The sequence below is a fragment of the Hypomesus nipponensis genome, chromosome 10, assembly GCF_054491055.1.
Source record: "Hypomesus nipponensis isolate SF chromosome 10, ASM5449105v1, whole genome shotgun sequence".
Taxonomy (NCBI): domain Eukaryota; kingdom Metazoa; phylum Chordata; class Actinopteri; order Osmeriformes; family Osmeridae; genus Hypomesus; species Hypomesus nipponensis.
This window is the reverse complement of record NC_140370.1, coordinates 3946319-3965350: the sequence shown is the minus strand read 5'-3', so window position 1 is coordinate 3965350 and position 19032 is coordinate 3946319. Positions and strand designations below refer to the sequence as shown.

At 48.4% G+C, this 19032-nt stretch overlaps 1 long non-coding RNA gene across 1 annotated transcript; it reads left to right on the top strand.

Moving 5' to 3' along the window:
• The first annotated feature begins 14410 nt into the window (after window positions 1-14410).
• LOC146270868 (uncharacterized) lies at window positions 14411-18320 on the top strand. Its single transcript, XR_014767206.1, has 3 exons — window positions 14411-14577; window positions 17163-17284; window positions 17944-18320. It is a non-coding gene; the product is annotated as an uncharacterized LOC146270868 (long non-coding RNA).
• Window positions 18321-19032: the final 712 nt, after the last annotated feature.

The window sequence follows — 19032 nt, the reverse complement described above, 5'->3', positions numbered from 1 at the left end:
GCTTCATCAGCCTTTTAGCCCGAAGAGAGTGAATGAGGTTTAGCCCCATCGCATCGCTCGCGATCTGTAATCCTTCCTGGAGCACCATCAAGCCACCTGTTTCAGCCGACACAGTCATCCATTAAGCCTTACAGCCCGAGGTGCTGATGGCTTTGCCCCCGACCCCGAGGGCTTGTTTGCTCAGGGCATGGTTGCCAGTGGGGATCGAGGGGGGGGTGGTGGGGTAATTAGGATTCCATGGGCTGGGGCTGTGGTGAGCCCCCCTCCACCAGCACCCCCACACACACACACAAACAGCCAGTCAGGACGTGTGATGGGCCCTGTGACGCAGCCCTCTGCCTGGACACTGACGTGTTGTTACAGCTGGGCGAGGTAGAGGTGCCGAGAAGTCAAGTGACTCGACTGGGGTCAAAGCACCTCTCCGCCACACACACACACACACACACACAGAGACACACACACATCAACATGCGCGTACACATTAGACAAACACACCCTCGAGCATGCGGCCGCGCATACACACGCACGCACGTGCTTGTATACAACCCCCACACACACAAGTACCTTTATCTTAATAATTGTCGCTTAATCATGTGAACTGCCTCAGATTTTTGTCCAGACAGACAAACGCATTGTCCGGCTTGTTGATTTAACCCACAGCTCCCGTCGGTAATCTGAATATGAAACACTCGGAGATTGCCTTGGCTTCCTTCCTCCTCACGTTAAACCATCGTTTCAACACATGCAGCCACCAGGCTACCTCTGGTCTCACCTCTTCTGTTTCCTTAGCCAACTTAATCTTTGTGGGAGCCAAGCACAGCTCAGGAAGGCAAACAGACCAGGGAGGAGATGAATATCCTCCCTCTCTGAGGACAGGAGTGCAGTTCTGTCTGTCAACCAACAGGAGGTGCTAACTCTTAACCCAGCAAGCCAGAACATGCGTGCGGATTTGTTTGTCAGTGCGTTAGGACATCAATGGCCCACAACACCAGTGGTTTACTATTTCCGCAGTAGTAGAAATTCTTGCTTGCAAATCAGATATATCTCTATTTCTCTGTCTGTCTGACAGTTTTTTCCCTGATGGCAGAATGGCGCTATAAGGAGTAAGGTTTCAGACAGGACAGCAGCCAGACTCTGTCCTGGTGCTCCATCTCTATCTGTCTAAGTGTGTGTGTGTGTGTGTGTGTGTTGGTCTGGGCTTTGCCAGTGTGACAGAGTAGGAAACTGTTTCCACCTCATGAGGCAGCCTGGGCAAGCCCACCTGTTTTTAATCCTGGTCCTGAGTAAGTCCCGGAGAAGATGGATGAGCCTAGTTACATGTGTCCAGACAAATAGGGCAGTCAGCCATGCCAGAGCCAGACACCCTTCAATATGACTGTGTGTGTGTGTGTGAGAGAGTGTGTGTGTGTCTGTCAGGGAGGGCAAGCAAATGGGCGTGTGATGGGAGAGAGCGGTGAAGGCGGCGTTCAGGCGGCGTTCAAGTGCGAGGTGAAGCGACTGTGCCGTATCGAGCAGGTCGCAAAAAAGAAACAACCAGCCGTGTTTCTACACTCTCCCATCGATGCAGACAAAAACATTTCCCTTCGAAACACCGACACACACACGCACGCACAAATAATGCGTTCTTTCAAACTTGCCGTCAGTCTTGTCATGGAGCCTTATTGTCTCAATTTTCTCTGGGCTGCTGTTTTTGATCCCCTAGCCCATCAGTGACACAGCACTTCTGAGTTTGCGTGTGTGCGTGTGTGCGCACGGAAAGTCCCGGCACCGAGAGCCCGGCACCATGAGGCCCCCATGGCCTTATCAGCGCCCAGGTCACAAGGCAGACTGCAGAGGTAGGGGCATGGAGAGGCACAGACAGAAGCACGAGGGGGTGGGGGGGGGTGGTGTGGGCAGGGCAGGGGGAGGGGGGGGGGGCGTGGGAGCACCCGGTGCCCTCTGGTGTGGGTTTGTTCTCACAGAGCCCCCCGCTGTGCTGGGCAGGAGTGCTAGCGCCAGATAACCGCAGAGCTGGATGAATGGATGTGAGAAACACGAGGCGAACAACAACATAGGCCGGTAATCTGCAGCGCGCACCGCTCCGACAGGATCGGGTCCTTATTGTTATTCGGGCCGCTTCGTCTGGTGTTTTTGACGTTGACGCCCCGTTCAAAACATGTCTGTCAAAACCACCTTTAACAGTTCCGTGTTTGATATTGACAGGCGACAATGCGCTTCTAAATAGAAAACTTTGGGGTCTCTGGTGAACGATTGAAATTCACCTCAGCTCAGTTTCACTCCTGAAACCATTCTATTCCCCGTCCATAGTCTAGCTAGCCTGTTAGTGCTCCAGAGGGTGTAAGGCCAGTGAGGGAGTTTGTGTCCATCTCTTCCTCCGTATATGTGGGGCTTTCACATCGTACTGTACCTGTTTCTCCTCCCATCTCACTGTGAGCGTTCCAGAACTTTCTCTGTGGATCTGCAGTTGCTCAGCTGGCTGCTGGAGGGGTGGACAGGTCCGGGGGGGAGCCCCTGTAACGTTAAACCCTCCCCTCGTTTACTGTGGGGCCCTGGGGTCTGAGCAGCCAAACCCTGCTCAGCTGAAAACACATACAGGACACACACACGCGCGCTTCGACACAGATGGACGCACACACACACACACACATACACACGCACACATATACACATGCACACACACACACACACCCCTGCAGGCCTGTGCCCACTGCCTAATGCCCCATTAAACTGCACAGCCACTCAACCCAATTACACCTCAATTGAAGCCACTGAAATGGGAATGAGCTTGATTGTTGGACAAAGTGGTGATTCATGAGGCCTTGGCTGGCCTGTGTACCAGGTAGAGGAGCTCTTTCTGTGCACTCTAGATGAAAAGAGTTGACCATGTCACACTGTAGATGACAAGCAGGTGTGAGGAAATACAGATAGCAGACACATAAGTGTGCGGAAGGCCGACAAAAAAAGAGAAAGCCAGAGAGCGATAGAGCTGGAGATTCCGAATGAGGGGAGGGGCCTATTCAAGACAGGAAGAGCAAGAGACAGATGGAAAGATAGAGGGAAGAGGGAGAGGAACGTTCATGTGCGTACTTCCTGCCCGGGTCAGATGACCTGCTGGCTGGAGGAGGAGAGGGAAGGAGGGAGGGATGGGGGGGGGGGGGGGGGGGTGGAAGGAGGGAGGGAGGTGGAGGAGGTCTCTCCTCTCAGAGGGATTGTGGCAGGAGGCTAAAGAACCGCAGCTTCCTCCTCAGGATGTCAAGTAGGAAGGACCACGCCGTGTTTGTCTGAGCAGCGGCCCGCTCTTTATCACACATCTCTCGCTCTCTCTTGCTCTCTATCTCTCTTTCTATCTGTCTCTCTCTCTCTCTCTCTCTCTCTCTCTCTCTCTCTCTCTCTCTCTCTCCATAGTTTCATCTTTTTTACATTTCTGCTGTTTTCCCTGCCTCTCCTTCTCTCTCTTGTGCAGTTAGATTCTTTCCACGACAATCCAATAAATATTCAACTTGCCTTCATCACCACCATACACTTTATACATTGTTATGTTCACTCTCTTTGGATGTTTCATCTCCATCACACTTCCTTTTAGTGGAAATTGTTTTGTTTAAGTATGCCGCAGTATTGCCACAATTTAACAGTGCTCGTATGTATACCTTAGTATAAATGTCTGATTGGTTGTCACCCACGGTGCCCTGAAGGTCTACAATGAGGAAACAATTCAGTCAAGTGGGCTCTCTGTCTTACACACCTCGCCCCGGCCATGAATCACGGCCCCGCCCAGCCCAGCCCAGTCAGACCTGGACCACCCAGCATCCCATCCCACCCAGGCCTCTCAGCCCCCCCAGGCCTCTCAAGCCCCAGGCCTGTCCCAGGATGTCCCTGGCCCCCCAGCCTGTTGTTCCAGGGCTGAGGTCAGCAGATAAGGGCTCTCTGGAGATGGATGGTCACCATTGGCTGAGTGACAGGGAAACTCACGTCTGGGTGAGTGGGTGTGAGCCAGTGTGGCACGCTGTCGCCAGTGAAGTGGTCGTTGATGTCGTAAATATCTGTCTTTGGAGGCTTTGGATTTGAACGTGTCCGATTCACGGTTTCCTTCGCTGAAGGTAGGACTTGCTCACTGGTCACATGATCTGAAAGTTTGTCTCTCCAGACTAGGACAACTGGCACGTGATCGGTGTGAAAGCAGCGTCAATAAAGCCACGAAATCCATGAACCCTCTGGTCAGCTCTGTCTAGACAAACACTACACAATCAACTTGGCAAATGGTCCCTGGTATGTTCTTAAGGCCGTGTCCAGTCACCCGCCTCCCTGCCCTCCTGCTCTCTTTATCAACTGGCAAACAAGTGAAAATGACAGTCTGCCCTCACTCTGTGGAATTCCAGCCATTCCCCTCGCGTCCAGCTTTCCTGCCTGCTCATGTAATCGGAGGGAAACAGAGTTGGCTTCCCAGCACCGTGGCCTCCAGATAAGACCCATTTATCACACGGCGTCCCTCTGAGACCTGCTCTGGCTCACCCAGACCCAGGCTCAAAACCAGACCCAGGCCCAGACCCAGACCCAGGCCCAGACCCAGACCCAAACCCAGTCCCAGGCCCAAACCCAGCCCCAGCCCCAAACCCAGCCCCAGCCCCAGCCCCAGCCCCAGCCCCAGCCCCAGCCCCAAACCCAGGCCCAGGCCCAGACCCAGACCCAGATTCAGACCTATGCCCAAACCTATGCCCAGACCTATGCCCGGACCTATGCCCAGATCCAGACCCAGACACTAGATCCCCAGACTCAGTCTCAAGTCAACACTTGTACAAAGCATCTGCAATCTGCTTCAATCCAGCCAAATTCCAGCACAAAACTCAAACTTCCACCCAATTCAGTTGAAAGCCCTGACCTATCCTCATGATGAATCTCAGACCTGCACTTAGTAACTGTGTGTTACTGTAACGCATAGTAATAAAATACAACACATAAATCATTCGATTCCAGCATTTCAACCAAATATTGAGTAATGGCGTTCAGTGCAGAGCATAACAAGCCCACATTTTGGCTCAAACAAAGGTCAGTGTCATATAACACCTTTACAGTAATCTCATAAACGTGTCTCTAAATTACAAATGAGGGGGTTACTCCATTCCTCGAATCCGTCGGGAGAAAATACTGTGGGAGCGTGTCGCAACCTCGATCTGTCCTCTTCGCTGGCGGCTGGTGTGGCAAAGTGCCAGTGCCCACTCTGTCTCTCTCGACCCCCCCCCCCGCCCCACCCACAAACACACACACACACACACTTTACTGCATATGGAAGCATTACAGAGCATTAACCAGAGCAGAGGGCTTAGGTCAGGGCTCCCTACCTGGTGCCTGGTTTTTGCCATATTTGATTGAACCCAACAAGGGTATGTGGGCAGGTTTAATGCTGTGGCGTGGCCTAATGCTGTCACCTCTGGTTTGCTACTCCTGGTCTAGGTCTGCCTGCTGTCTGGGTCGACTGGGGGGTGGGGGGTGAGCAGTAGGACCAGGGTAAAGGCTGAAAAGACCTCTTGTGTTTCAGTAGGTGCCTCTTTTTTTTCCCCCTCGATGCGTGGAAATTCTTAAAAAACACTGGCAGGGCTTTTGGAAAACATTACCTGAGGGAGGTGTTTGTGGCGGGGGGGGGGGGGGGGGGGCACAGTCTATCCATTGGCGGCGGGCACCGGGGTGGTGCAGGGAGGGCCCGTGGAGCGAGCTGGTCGTGGCTTTCCATGGGCAGGACTTGGCCAGCCTATGCTGGAGCGAGATCCAGGTTGCCTGTGGCCGTTACGCTGGAAATAGAAACCACAGAACCATAGTCTTGCTGGTGACCACAAAGACCAGAACTCCCACCTGGATGGAGCAATGTCTGCTGAGACGACCAGGCACCTCAGACATGCCGCTCTGTGGCCTGAATGGGCTTTTACCATGAAGACAGTCGCTGAGTTAATGAGATAAAAGCAGCTCATGGGTCAGAGGTTTGGGATCCTCCTCCACGGTTTCCTGTGTCGTGGTCAGGGCAGGTCAGGGCAGGGCAGGGCAGGGTAGGGTAGGGTAGGGTAGGGTAGGGTAGGGTAGGGTAGGGTAGGGTAGGGTAGGGTAGGGTAGGGCAGGGCAGGGCAGGGCAGGGCAGGGTAAGGTAGGGCAGGGTGGAGGGAAGGGATACATCTGATGGCTTGAACTGTTTTTTTGGACGCTTCCTGCTCAGGGGAAGTGTCCTATCCTCAACCTCAACCACTCCTCCCTACTTGCTCTGCTCTGTCGTCACCGTTAAGGATGAGGACAAGAAGAACTCTTTCTCACAAAGAGAATAAGAGACAAGCAACAAAAAAAAAAGGAAATTTTTGGTATTTTGATAGACAGTCAGAGAGAGAGTGGAGGACATTGGAAATGGGCCCTGCTGGAATTGAACCCGGGGCCGTGCGGTGTGGCTTATGTGGGACTGTACATGCTCAACCCTGTGAGCCACCAAGACGCCCCACATTCTGAGATGTTTAATAACTACAGAACACCATGCTAGAGCATGCCATCATCCAACTTGCCTTACCGTTGTGACCAAAACGTTTGCCTTAAAGGAACGGTACCAAAACCAACAACTCTGAAGAAGCCAAAAAGGGAAAAAGATAGTGACACACCGAGAAAGCGAGTGAGAGGGTGACAGAGTGACAAGGTTCGAGGAAGATAAACAGGGAGAGAGCAAGACAGTGAGAGAGAGCGAGTGTGAGAGAGTGTGAGATAGTACAGGGAAAGAGAGAGATCGTGAGAGAGAGACAGCGATAGGCCCCCAGTAACCTGACCAGGCCTCGCCTTTGGGATCCGGGCAGAACCCGGTGGTAAGTTGCGAACCGAGGGGGCCTGTGTTTCATCTCCCGGCCAGAGAGAGAAAGTGGAGGGAGAGGGCGAGAGAGATTGAGAGCAGGAGGGAGGGAAGGGGGGGGGGGGGGGGAGGCGGAGGAGGAAGGGAAGGTTGGTCAGAGGTGGAGGAGGAGTGAGCCGGGAGTCGAGGGGTGGGGGGGGGGGGGGGGGGGGGGGGGGGCTGGGGAGCACAGATGACAGGGGGCTTCCTCTGAGTCCAGGCTGTTTTCCAAAGGAAGTTCAGGGGTCCTAATCTGCGTCCCCTGGAGGAGTAGGGGACCCTGCTGGCCCCACAAGCTCATTGTCCCCTTTATCACCTCGGCCCCTCCTGAAGGGCCCAGCTCCTCCAGACACACACTTATCATCCCACAGCGTGTGTGAGGAGGCAGCCCCGCTCGGCTTTATTGATAACGGAAGAAATCATTGCCCAGACATAGTCAGACGCACGCCAGGGCATGCAATCCTTTCCCAACAGACGTGACTTGGCTATAAACACTGTGCTCGCTCCCACACACACACACACGCACGTACACACATACATTCATACAAAAGCACACCCGATTTTTCACAGATGACCGCTTTGGTTGACAAGAGTTGTCTTGCCGAAATAACAGGAGTGAAGTTATGTAATTCTCAGACAAACAGTAGCAGTGATTCCATGACATGAACTGGACCTGAATCTGGTTTCCCGATCTGACGGTCTTCCCTTGTGTGGTGTTGGGGAGGATAAGTACATGAGGGGGAACAATGTGGCCTTCGGGGGGCAGGAAGTCCATTTGACCACTACAGACACAGTTGTTAAGCTGTCACCTTGTAATGAAATGCAGGCGGAAATTGCAAACACTCATGCAAGTGTGCATACACGTACACACACATACACAAACACACACATACACAGACACACACACACACAGGAGAGTACAAATACTGCCATTTACACAAACACAATCACTGCACTTGCCCACACAAAAATTCACAACCACCCTTTCCACTTGAGCTTTTTAAAAGCCCAAATGGCAAAATCTCAACGCTTACACCCCCCAGCACACCAGAGAGTCTCCCTTTCCACAACCCCACCCCCACCCCACTCGCGTGCCTTGTCCTAACGCTGGAACATCACACAGAATTACACAAGCAATTTCTCTTAATAAAGGCTTGACCTTGTTTACCAATGTGCGTATATAGAAGTGGTTGCATCAGTTTCCCCACATCCTTCCAATTCCACCCCTCAAGTTATTTTGGACACGGCCAGAGCACCTCCCCCTTTTGTTCCCGCTGATTAGGGGGTCTGGGGCAGGGAGGGGGCCCTCACAGGGGATGTCCTACAGCCAGGACTCTTCCTCTGGGCTCTGCGGGACCACTCAGGTGTCTGGCCGCCGGCTGGTTACTTGAGAAACCCACACATGCCGTACACACACACACACACTCACACACACACACAGACACACACACACTTCCTCGACCTCCCCTGACCTGCACCTGTAGCCATCTGGGCTGGAGTTATTATTATGATCATGGTCATGACTATCATCATGATTAATGCTAACCTAACTAACATGTGCTGACCTCTGGACACTCCTCTGACCTGAGCAAAACTTTCTCAATAGTACAGAGATGTAGTGGTACTGCACGTCGGTGTTGACTCTATAAATGGTGACTATTTGAAGAGAGAGAGAGAAACACAGAGAGAAAGACAGTCAGAGAGAGAGAGAGAGAGAGAAAGAGAGAGAGAGAGAGAGAGAGAGAGAGAGAGAGAGAGAGAGAGAGAGAGAGAGAGACAGAGAGAGAGAGAAGAGGGGGACAGAGAGAGAGGGGGGGTTCTCTCTATTCTGTATTTGGAGCCACTAAGTTCCATTTTATTTATTGCAACTATTTTCAGTACAGCCATTCCTCCCACATACAACCCTCCAATAGTAAGTCCCCCCCCCACACACACAGACACACTGAGGCACACACAGACACACACAGACACACACACACACACACACTCACATGCCACAGGCTTTTTCACTCTCCTCTAAAGCTCTGCATCAGGCGGAGCAGAGAGACGACCTCAGCCCATTTCAAAAGAAGCCACTGATCCTGTAATCTGAACTCGATTACAGAGTGTCACAGTGTCACCGTGTCACATGGATCTGAGAGAGTCTCTCACCTGTCATGGTTCATACTGCTACAGCCAGACACAGCCCCCAGGACTGACTGCACAGCACTCTCACTGTTCACCGAATCGCACGACTACCGAACGGCCAATCAGAACAGCCCCCCGATGTTGTGTCGGTGTGCGCCGTGTGTGCGCGCGTGCTCGCACTGTATGCGGAGAGTGCAAGCGCACAACGGAGAAACGGAAATCGGAGGTTCTCCCCGATTCTGTCCATTCTCATCTCGTCTTCCCCCAACCCCCCCCCCCCCCATGTCTCTCTCTTCCTCTGGATAGGAGAGGAGAGCGGCCTGTGGGCTTGGCGCTGGAGGCCGGGGGTGTTGATGTGCTGTCTGCTGGTGTGCTGTGTGTGTGTGAGGGCAGGAAGGAGCAGGCCTCACTGGTGGCTCATTAAAGCCCATTAAGGGCCGCCACACATACAGGATGTGCTAGTGAATAGAGGAAAGCAGGGCAGGGCCCGGCCCTTCTTACCCTCACAACACCCCCCCCCCCCTCCCCCTGCCACCGCCATCGCACACACACACACACACATGCTGTTATCTCCTCCGCACAGCGCTTCCTACGGCTTCCCAGAAGCCCCTGCTCTCTGCTCTGCCAACCCGGGCCTGCGACCTGCCCGCCCGTGACCCACGATCACGGCGCGATCGCGCGCTTTCTCGCTCCGGACACTCCCTCGCTCTGTCTCTCCATCGCACGTGTTTGGACGTCGCTCTGCTCAGCTTCACCTCCGCCCGCGCTGTCTCTTTTGATCGCGCCCATCTTTCTCGCACCGGGCTGAGGGTGATGGACAGCCGTGAGAACACACAGAGGCTGCGCGCACAGCTCCGGGATGGCCCTGGATGTAGATGCTGGGTCTGGTGGGTTAGCAGCACGGGATGGGGTGTCAGACAGAAGCTCCACCTGCACGTGCCCCGGATCAAGGCCCAGAGGAATGGTTACTATTTGCGGTCCTGACTGGGTATGGTGGGAAAATCGGCTGAGGTCCCTGAAGGTCAACTGGGAGGCCCTGGACCTCTTTGATGCTAAACTGCGTTTTACTGGGATGTTCCAGGATGATGTTACCACAGAAAATGGTACTGAAGTTAAAAGCTTCTGGCGCAGCTAAGATATGGTGAATTTCCCAGCTCCATGTTTGGATTCATCCCTCCCCCTAAATGAACCATCAACCATGATGACAACACTTCAGAACTCTCCCTCTTGTTCAATATCACTCTATCTGACTTTGAAACCATGAACACTGTGGTTAGATTTTCAGAGTGATAGGTTACCTGTAATAGTTGATACACAGGAACTACTGTTTAATAACATAGCCTACTCCTGTTGCACAAGATATGGGGACGGTGCTCCTATAGACTGAAGTATTCTTGTAACATTTAATTTCTTAAACAAAACCATCGAACCCTTTGTCACATTATCCCCCCTCTCTATACATGAGTACAGTAAGCTAAAGGACAATGGTATTAGTAACTAATATTAGTACTAATATTAGTTTAACAGAAAGGTTAGTACAGTTTGTAGCCCACAATTTGTATCAATATAAGATGAAGTCCATTCATAATCAGGTTTGACCTAAGATTGCATAATTCGCTAGAAATGTCATAATTCAAAGTAAACTGTGAGGACTTTTGATTGCAAACTTTGTTTTGAACTATTGTAAATATTTACCCGACCCAACTATTTAAAAAATGTCAGAGGTACTTTAATTTCACGACGAGCTTGAGTTGATTAAATGTCGCTGAGGGATTGTGAGAAACAGAAACTCCTGGCTATGAGAGGGGTGAAATGGCTGCATTGGTCCTTGCCAAAGACAAATGTAAATATAGCAGCGTCATTAGCCGCGGCAGCTAACTGGGATCATTCCCTCCAACTCACACGTGCTGCTTCCAGGTGTTGCCATAGCAAGTAATCCTGTTTTCTCAACTGTGCTGCTCGTGCTGACAGAAGTTCACCGTGGAGTTTTGCGGGCTTTAGGAAAATCAAATGAAAGGCAATCAGACTGTTTTGACAAGCTGAACTCTGGAGAGCTGCGACGGTCTTTTGGCGCTGATTGCCCCGTCGCTGTTTGTATGAGAGCTGCTCTCAAGTTGTAGCAGGAAGCGCTGAGGTGTGTGAGAGTGGTGGGGTGGGGGGTGAGGGTAGAGGGGTGGGGTGGGTTGGGGGAGTGAGGGAATGGGTGATCTGGGTGCATACCTTAGCGTGCGAAGACCACAGCTATGAGACAGGATAGTGTTCAGGGTGGTGGGCCAGGGTTTACCGTGGGAGGGCGGACGATCGGGGTGTCTTAGCGTAGACTGATGTCTAGTTGTATTGCGGCATTGCTCGATTGGACAGAGGGTGCTTCAAAAGAGAAATCCCGACGTGGTCCAATCAGCAGGCAGAACAATGGCTGCGATGCCATGGTGTGCTCCAGTTGTATCTCAGTGCTCACGACAAACTGGGACGTCAGAAAGTGTTCAGCATTCAGTGTCGTTGCATCATTAGCAGAAAATTGAGTGGCTGTGATGTCCGAATTTATAATTGAGTAGAACTGCTCTCTGTTGTCATAGAGACAATTGTACCTTTAAATTGACTGTGCTGCCATGTCATTGTCAATGTCAATGTCTTAGTTCAGTACAAAGTATCTACAGTGAGCTACTCATAGAGGACAGTTCAATGGCTGAACCTTAGACCGTGATAGAACAGGACTGTAAACACACAACCCGAATGCTATTTCCCACCACATAATGATGAGGTTGACACTGTTAAGTAAAATCTGCGATCAGTTTGTGTCCTGTCATTGAAACCTATCATTTCCTGCTGTTTGGAACTTACTCAATGAACTTGTATTCCATCCATTGAAAAATCCCTTGCAAACAGCTGGACATGCACGCTCCAAGGCAATGCTCTCCAAAAACTGTAAATCAATGCAACATGTTTCAACAGACTGATTCAATGGCCAGACACATGTAGTATGTATACTACATTCAGTGCCTGCAATACAACCAACTGTAATTGAACCAGGCCTCGTTGGCCAACAAACAGGGTCTGACTGGGCCACTTCCTCCTCTGTTGGAAGCAGGGGCCCTCTCCCTCCCTGGGTCTCTGTCTCAGGTCTCTCCAGCCCTGGATCTTCTCTCTCCCTCCCTGGGTCTTCTGTCTCCCACCCTGGGTCTTCTCTCTCCCTCCCTGGGTCTTCTGTCTCCCACCCTGGGTCTTCTGTCTCCCACCCTGGGTCTTCTGTCTCCCACCCTGGGTCTTCTGTCTCCCACCCTGGGTCTTCTGTCTCCCTCCCTGGGTCTTCTGTCTCCCACCCTGGGTCTTCTGTCTCCCACCCTGGATCTTCTCTCTCCCTCCCTGGGTCTTCTGTCTCCCACCCTGGGTCTTCTCTCTCCCTCCCTGGGTCTTCTGTCTCCCACCCTGGGTCTTCTGTCTCCCACCCTGGGTCTTCTGTCTCCCACCCTGGGTCTTCTGTCTCCCACCCTGGGTCTTCTCTCTCCCTCCCTGGGTCTTCTGTCTCCCACCCTGGGTCTTCTCTCTCCCTCCCTGGGTCTCCTGTCTCAGGTGCATCCTGAGGACCAGCCCTCCAGGGGACACAGCCTGTCTGCTTCTCAACTGCAGCTGGATGTTGGGGCTCAAGCCCTGCCTGCAGTCTGTCAAACATCTGTGTGTGTGTGTGTGTGTGTGTGAGAGAGAGACCACTGTGCACTGTGGTGAGCCAGCAGTAAGGAGGAGCTTTGGAGACCCTTGGGCTTTCCACATTCTGATAATCATCAAACATTCCGAACCTCCTACATGATAAACATTCCGGTACACTGAATGTTGGCACACTGATGATAAGCTTCAGTATAAATTGCACCAGTGTTTATGGCGCACATTAATCAAATTCATATTAGTAAACACACTGTAAAGTTAGGGGGATATGGTATCAAGATTACCAAACGGTTTTCTGATTATCTTTTTTTCCCCCGAAGCCCACTCAAACAACCACCTGCAATGGACTGAGGGTTGCGGCACGCTGTAAACTGCAAATCCCTGAAAAAAGCGTGTGGAATTCATTTAAGAAAAACAAACTGTAAATTGTCCGTAACCGACTGCTGGGGATGCTTTGATTCGCTTCGTTAATTTGGAAGGAAATCCATTCGCTAATTGATTGGTGCATATTTAGTAACAAAGCCGCTGATTGGTTTACCCGTTGCCTGATTGCTATTTATGTTACAGCCTTGAGAGCTTCCTGGCTGAGGTGTTCCAGTCAGGGTATCAGACGTCTCAAAGACCAAATTCTCAGCGGCTCCAACAGTAGAGCTTCAACAGTCGTTTACAGAGAATCAACTTTTTAGTGAGTCCCCATTTCTGTTGGAGGTCATCTGATGTCAGAACCTTCCATTCAAGTTCAGCCTCTCCTCGTTTATGTTTTTTGGACCGGCCTAGAGTGCCATGGCATGTTCAAGTCAGTCATGAAGAGGTTAAGCCTGGCGCTTCCACACTTCAGTTTGTGTGATTATTCAGCAACATTTCACTCTCTCTCTCTCTCTCTCTCTCTCTCTCTCTCTCTCTCTCTCTCTCTCTCTCTCTCTCTCTCTCTCTCTCTCTCTCATGAAGGCTCATGAGGAGAGAGATGCCTTTAATGTGGAAAGGCTCGCTGCTATTTTTAACCCTGATGAAATTTGGGGGTAAACAACCTTGAGTAAAAGGAGCCCTTTTTGTAATGTTTCTTTTCTTCTTCCTCTTCTTCTTCTTCTTCTTCTTCTTTGTCTCCGTTTCTCTCTCTCTCTCTCTCTCTCTCTCTCTCTCTCTCTCTCTCTCTCTCTCTCTCACACACACACACATTAACTCTCTCTCTTCAGTGAATAAGTGAGTGGTTAGGTTTGAGCTACCAGTGTTTTTTTCTCCCTCCACATGTGTGGTCAGAGCTTTGTATGTGTCTTCCTGTCTCACTGCAGCAGCATCAAGAGGCTGTGAGTTTGTAACTCTCCCAAAGCTGGTCCAGTCTAGCTGATCTAGTCTACCCAGGGGCAATTGCTCTTTTTTCCATACAACCCTCCTTATGGGAAACTGACTCACACCCTAGAGGAAACGATTGGACAGCGTCAGCAAGTTGGTTCTGCATGTCAGGCAACTGGCAAGCTTAACCCTCGAGCAGTGCACACATGGCTACACAACACTGTTTACATTTGCGCTTGCCTCGCCAGCAACATTCCATGCAAGAATACGTTTATGCCAGGTAACATAGACAGAGACCTGTGACGGGGTAAGCGGTCCTTTTCAAACATTCTGATAGCATGTCTGTGCAAGGCGTCTCCGACCAACCCTCCGACACCCATCCACAGACAGGTGGCAGCAGAGAGCCACAGCACATGCCCAAGGCGTCTCAGAGGCCACAATAACACAGGGTTCACGTCTGTCTTAGTGGCTCTTTTATTCCGTGCCAGTTCTGTCTGACTGTCGCCTCTCAGATATGTCAGACTTCGCGCAGCAGCATGCCACAGTGAGATACTAGAGGCACATGAGCTCTGAGGTGTGGGGCTGCACCAGGAGGGTTCTGATGTGTTCAACACACGTCAGACACGGGGGAGGATGTGGCCTGCTCCGCACAGGTAAGGTCACCCGAGTGTCTGTTCATTTGCCAAGGGAGGAAGAATTGTGAGCGTTCAGAATAGCCTTGGAAGTAGATAGTCTGCTTTTGTATGTCTTTCTGTGTTCCCATTTCTAATCACGATCTCATGAAGGGAGGACGAGCGAGGCGGACGATTGAGTAGATGAGGAAGTGACGACAAGAAGAACAGTGAGCGAGAGAAAGAGAGAAAGAGAGAGAGAGAGAGAGAGGGCACGGCGGCAGTTGCAGTAAGCAATTGCTCAATGCTTATTGCAGGCTATATTAGTGCCTAATTAAGAGCTCTCTCTCTCCCTCGTTCTCTTCCTCTCTCGCGCTGTCTGGGAATGTTTTGTCAGGATTCCTCTGTGGTGTCAGCGTTTTGGCACAGGGGAGTGATTTAAGGGGGCATGGCGTGCTTGCCGTGCCCCCACCCCTGACTGTTCCACTCTGCCCACAGTGTGTGCAAACAAATACAACAGACTGGCCCTTTTTTTAATTAGCTCCGGGGCAGAGATTGACAGCTTGGGGCGGAGGAGATAGCACAGTAACCAGCTATTACACTAAATATTTGGTACGTTGCACAGCTCAGGCCCTGACTGTGGGATCCCAGAGGGCGTATCGACGTAGGAACACTGAAAACAATTCAGACACCAGACATGATCGTGATTAACCACTCCTTATTAACGCTTCAAAATTCAGTTCAGATTTGAACAGAATATCCTGTATGAACTCAGGCTTCCTAATTTGTCTCTGTTAATGGTTTGTCAAGTGGGAATTCTTTTTATTCCGTCTTTTTTCCTCAACTGTGTGTAGGAGGTTGGTCGGCTGGCGCCGTTGTGTTATTTATGGCAGGGGGCAGGTTAGTTTGGTGAGGGGTGTTATTTGGAAGGTGATGACCTTACTTATAACCAATTTACAGAGCAGCCCAGTGTTGTAAATTGCTTTATTGTGCCATAGACCATGGGCATTGCTCACCCACATAAGGCGCCTCTGAAACCATATTGATGTTGACCTCAGGTCACAGGGGATCTCCTGAAACAGTGAGGAAGAGCTGAGGCCACACTTGACACTGGTCATCAGGGACTTTTCATGTCTGTGGGATTGAAGATTTTCACAACGTTTGAAGATGGAATTTCTATGAAAATGACCAATTCATCTAGAATCTGTATTTATACACATATGTTGTCAAATTTGTGTCTTCTGCCTTAAATTTTGAATCTTAAAAAAAATATATATTATTAAGCAACTCATTATTTCTTCATTGCGAGTCTGTTAAAACTTACGTGTACAAATATATATTTTTTAAGTGTTTTTCACGATCCTTCTCAATCCTTTCTGTTTATTCCCTCGAACCCTACAACAATTTCCTCTGAATAAAAATTCACTCTAATTGTTTGTCATCAAACCTATGTAATCCCAGGGTATTACATGCACATCTTCTGTGTTGCTGCAAGGTGAGTTCCTCTGACAGTTTTGGCAGGACATCAAAGATGGTGCTTGCATTGGAGATGAAAATTCCATGACTCAGAGTTTAGAAATATAACTGTAGCATTCTTTTGGTTTGGTTATCTTTTCTGTTCGGTTGCTACTAAAAATAATGCAACAACAACAGTTTGTGATCTAAATCTTTAATTGAGTGACAGTGAATACAAAATTAGGCGTGCTATTTGTGAATGTGCACCCAGAGAACGCGGTGACATTTTGATTTGGGCAAAACACGTCACAACATGTCTCACAGTTTCCCTGAATAATCAGCTCCTCTCACTGAAAACCTCATGCTATTTTCCTATTTTGTTGAGCAAGACTAAATAATGGACTTTGTTGCACGGCAGAAACAAAATGATGTTGTTCTATAAATTTGACATATGATTTTATAGGCTTTTACGATGCCCAAACCTTGTCAGGAACACCTGATTTATCCAGTGTATGATAATGTGACTATTCTTCTTGTAGCCTGATCCTGACCTTAGATTGTGGCTTACGGGTATAGAAGTTATTATTTATAGTGTGACTGTGTGGGTGCCATATCAGACACTAGCATCGAAGGGGCCTTAGTTGTCTCTATTGCGACTAAATGACGGGGTTTGGGTCTGCAGCTTCCTCTGCTGTTAAAAGATAATTACAGGGGGATTCCTCTCTGAAACGACATTTGACAGGTCTGTCGAACCTTCACGAGTTTTGTAGACGTTGCTTTAATGGTGCAGTAAAAAAAAAGTGTTTTTTCTGTTAGTTGAAAAGTTGAAGTTACTTTTTTGTGACTGATTTGTCAGTCCTTAAATACCCAAAAGGTGTTTTATATATGAATATAATAACACAACAAACATGTGCATCTAAAATATTTAGATTATGAATGGTTATAGTACACTAGAATAACTCTGGTAGACTCCTCATAACGGGTCATACTTAAATCGGTCCAGAAAAATTGTTTGTTGGTGGTTTGGACCTCCAGAGTTGCAGCTGGGTCGAAGATTGAGAACCTTGCTGGGTTCTGGGTCTGGGGCAGCAAGGAGAGACCTCTGGGCCCAAGCCTTGGGAATTCTCTCACTCTCTACCATATCCTGTTTACCCCACTGCTGTTAATCTCAGAACCAGGCCCATCCAGAACCAGGCCCATCCAGAACCATGCACGCCCATCCAGAACCATGCAGGCCCATCCAGAACCAGGCCCATCCAGAACCATGCAGGCCCGACCAGAACCAAGGGCCGAGGTGCATACCAGGCAACCAAAAAGGGTTTATTTTGACTAAAAAATGTTACCTGTTAGTTTGACAATTAGTTTGAACTGAAATTACATTTTCATGAAACACTACTACTAAAATAGTTACAGTATTGAAACTGTAAAAATTGTTCTATAGTATGCCAGTTATTTAACAAATAACAATGTTTGTTGCATGATGTTTATAAAACATTTAATTGTTCAGCAATATTAAGAAATACATATGTAGGAAGTACATATGTATTTGACAATATTTTACGTTAAAGGCAATGAAAAATAATTTCAGATCAATCAATGAACATCAATGAATCAATGAAGTAAATATATTTTAGACTTGATAATTTCAAACAGTCCATTTAATTTTGTTTTAAATAGTGTGTATTATGTATGTGTAACACAAATAAAAATATGAGTTATAATTTATGTAAGGTTTAAAAGTACAAGATATTTATTTATCCTTCTTAGAGTATCCATTATTTGTATTTTAGAAAAAAAGGGTTTTCAACTTCTCACACAATGAGAGAAAGCAGCTTTATTTCTTCGCAGAACACTCAATATGTTGGGACTGTATGACATTCAGACTGTCTTTGTTATCATTTCTCAGCCGATGGAATCCTGTGTGATACTCCTGCTTTCCTTCTGTTTGTTTAGTTTGTCGCTGGAGCCCACCTTCTTCTCCTCAGAGCTCCATGGAGGACGTCAAGCAAAAAATGAAAGAAAAGTGAATGGATGAAATTATCTATTTGAATATGTTAAAACATTGAAAAGACACACAGATAATAAGAAACAACATTGTTCTTGATGTTAAAATACATGTAGAGTTTGAGAAAAAAAATCTGTCCAAATCTATCAAATATTGTAGTCTCATAATGTATTTTAAATTAACAGTTGTATTTATGGTAATAGTGTGAAACAAAATTCAACGAGAGTCTTTATGAAAATGCAAATAAATGTTAATTGCAATAACACAAATCTATATAAACAGAATAATATAATTAACATTAAAAACTGTTGAATCAATTTGTATTTCTATCTAATAAATATTTTGTAAAAGTAGTTATTATAGCGATTGGTCTAATAATTATTTTTGCATGGCTATATAAAAATAAACATCCTACAATTTCTATTTCTATTGTTGAGTTATGTTTTAGTTTTTTATCTTTTTCTTTCTATGGTCAATTAATAATGTTTATAGTGTGTAGACACTGGTATTGTCTTGTCCTACTGTTCATTTTGAAGAATAATTTTTTTCTGAACTCATGTACTGCATAAACAACTATAGAAAATAATTTGAAGGATTAGCTTTTTGCTGGTTTTTAATTCCAGCAACCTTTCAAGTTATCTGTCGGTCGGGAGGGAATTGTGACAGGCATGAGGACAAATGTACTCGTAAGTAGCTAACCGAACCTCATCTTTGAGAGCTTGACATAAGGCTGACAATGCTCTTATGTGTACACTGTTTAAGGAGAAAATTAAGAATGTAAAATTATACTTTTATGTAATATTCCACATTTGTAAATCCACAATAGTTTATGTTGATAAACACCTCAGTGTGTATTTCTTGGAGGCTGTGTGTGTGTGTGTGTGTGAGTGAGTCGGATTCTATGAGGTTTTGTGTGTGTGTTTGTGTGCGCGCGTATGTGTGTGTGTGTATTTTCTCGGAGGGTGTGTGTGTGTCTGGGAACATCGGTTCGGGGTGTCAGTGCCGGCCTGGATTTATGAGAGTGTAACGAAGCGTCT